Genomic DNA, 2718 nt, shown 5'->3' on the forward strand with positions numbered 1-2718 from the left:
TGACACTTCAACAAAAGTTGCATTTTTCTTAACTCTTAGCTAGAGCCAGAATGTGCTGATGTGAAAGAGCGAAAATGAAAAAGTGTAACAAAGGAGGCATAGAGTGGTTTTCCCTTATAGCTGGTTTTTATTTTTTAGAGTACAAAACATGAACCAAAATCACAAAAATAACATTTACAAAACAGATTATTTAACCGAGGTGACTGAGGCAACATAGAAAAGCATGTCTGAAACAGTGATACTGGTGGGTTTACTTTGAGGTAAGACAGCGAGCGATGTCAGCGGGTAAAAAGGCTTCAGCTTTTTCACTTAGTGCCTTCATTCAGTAGTGCTATTCACAACTGGACTTGAACAATATGATGCTTTCCTAACATAGCCACAGTTAGCAGTGATTTAATGCTGTAGTGTCAGAGCTACCCTCCACCCCTCAAGAAAAAAAAGCCATTATGACATGGACGCTTAAACAGTTAAACATGTTGAACTATACATGGCACCGCTTTTTGTTTTTCCAATGTTAAGACCGTTCCTTATGCGCGCACACACTGGTCCCACTCATCCCCTCTCATCCAACGGGTGCAAACTATCCCCAACTTCTTTGTTCTTTATTAACAAACACTTCTGGCCAAAATAAAGATCCCAAAGTCTTTTAGACAGAAACATTTCCTAAAAAACATAACACAAAAAAAATGAAACACTCAGGCTGGTAAAGTTGCGGAATGGCTGTCAGTCAGAGGCACAAACTAAAAGATCCCAACTCTTTTTTTTCCCCCTAAAATACAAAAAAAATACTAAGAGATGCTGCATCAGTTAAAGAAAGAATAAAAACCTAGCGTTACATACCTAAAGCGGTGAAAATGGTGGACTCTGCGTAGAATACGCAGGCACGTTTTTGCAGGAATTCTTTTTTTTTTCTTCTTCTTCACATTTATGAGATGGTCACTGGTAATTCAGCATTGCAGATTATTACTCTTTTTTTTTTAAGTTCCTTTGGACGTGTGCCTTTTATTGACTTTGCATCTGTCACAGCAGGTAGATCAAGCTAGCATTACTTCATATATCTATATATATATTTATATATTTATATACACACACTCACATGCATTCAACATCATATGTTTCCTCCAAATAATAATAATTAAAAAAAAAATCAGAACTCCCTTTTGACCACTTCAGAGTTTTAGCTATAAAAACCTGCATGAGAGTCCAAAGGTTCGCGTTGGAGGTTTTCTTTTTTTTGCAGTTTGATGTGAGATATGTGGCTGGGCTGCAGAGGCGCTGATGCTGGCGGGGAGAAGAGAAGAGGGGGCGTGGAATGCATCCTTGTGGCTATAAGAGGAGAGGGGGATCTCATATGGGATGGACCTGTTCTTCCAAGCCCCCTCCCTGATCGAACGAGCTCTGATCTATGTTAGTTGGGGTTTAGATTCACATTATGCTGGAAGAAGACTAACTGGCTGCAGACGCTGCTAGGGCAGGTTGCCACCGAGAGCGAAAAACACTGGAGTAGAGTGTGAATGCATATCTACTGCCTTTCCGACCTGCAGGGAGAAGAACGTGCATGGGTTAAATACTGCTTCTTCACATTTTCGACACATTAAATCAACAAAGTATAATGCGGGACTATAAAATGGGATTCAATATTATTTCCAAATAAATGTCTAACAAGTGTTGCACCAGCTTGTCTCTGTAACTTTAAATTAAATCTAAGGAAAGCTACTTCCCTCGGAAGTATTAAGTAAAAACAGCCTGATTTTGTCAGTTTGAAAGAAGCTGTTCTGTGTTGCTGAAGCAGCATCATGGCAGTCCCTTCATCAAGGCGGACATTGGCGGGCCGTGCCCTTCACATTTTGAGTGAATAGATTGGACGTAGCGTTAGACAATTTTTCTTTAACTGATTTTTATTTTTTTAGTTTTATAGATAGATGCATAATGGAGACCAGAGAACACAGCAGACGGGTCAGGGAGAACATGGTGGAGAGGTTTTAATATCCATGGTTTATAAATCTCACTGCGCTCTGTTCAAGTATCCATTTGATTTAACATGGACATAAATCTTAGCTTTACACAAGTGCAACCAAAAGACAGGAAAACAGATTTATTCTGGCTAAGGAATTAGAACAGTTTGTGTTCCACCAAATAATTTTCATGTTGATGCACTGATTTGAACTTTTTTCCACTTTCAATCCGATTCAGATACTTTAATTTGTTTATCTGCTGATTCTGATGCTTTTCTGATTCCAGAACTCTGTGTGCTGTAATGTTATCAGAACTACTGTTGATTTTTTAATAGGCTGTCATAAACCTCTCTATACGAGCCAAATGGTATGAATGAATGTGAACATGTAAAAGGTCAAAAAGGGAGGTATAAAAATGGTAAACCGTGTTAAGAGGGCAAACTCCACCGTGAAAACAAAAATCTAGCTGAAAGTGTTGAGTCTGGCTATAATGCAGAAGTCTTCAACGTTTTCCAGGCCAAGGACCCCCAAACTGATGGCGAGATAAAGCGGGGACCCCCTAATTATATACATTGGGCCAGATTTATCAAGATCCAATTTTGCGTGCAGTAATTTGCGCTCGCAAACCGGAATTTTGTGCGAGGGGCTGAACCATGGTTTGCGGGTGATTTAACAAGAGCGATTGCGTAACTGGTGGCAGGTGCAAAACTGTTGGAGACGCCCTATTTAAATGATGGCTTTGCGCGTTTTGTGGTTTGCGGCA

General features: G+C 39.7%; 1 protein-coding gene across 2 annotated transcripts in view; it reads right to left on the reverse strand.

Moving 5' to 3' along the window:
• Positions 1-112: 112 nt before the first annotated feature.
• fam168b (family with sequence similarity 168 member B) overlaps positions 113-2718 on the reverse strand; it is an 8678-nt gene continuing 6072 nt past the window's right edge. For both annotated transcript variants that reach the window (XM_015394909.1, XM_015394910.1), the window contains exon 7: positions 113-1538. The gene's annotated coding sequence lies outside the window, so the exon portion shown is untranslated. The remainder of the gene's footprint in view (positions 1539-2718) is intronic.

Source organism: Cyprinodon variegatus, unplaced genomic scaffold, assembly GCF_000732505.1.
Source record: "Cyprinodon variegatus isolate N-32 unplaced genomic scaffold, C_variegatus-1.0 Scaffold714, whole genome shotgun sequence".
NCBI classification, from domain to species: domain Eukaryota; kingdom Metazoa; phylum Chordata; class Actinopteri; order Cyprinodontiformes; family Cyprinodontidae; genus Cyprinodon; species Cyprinodon variegatus.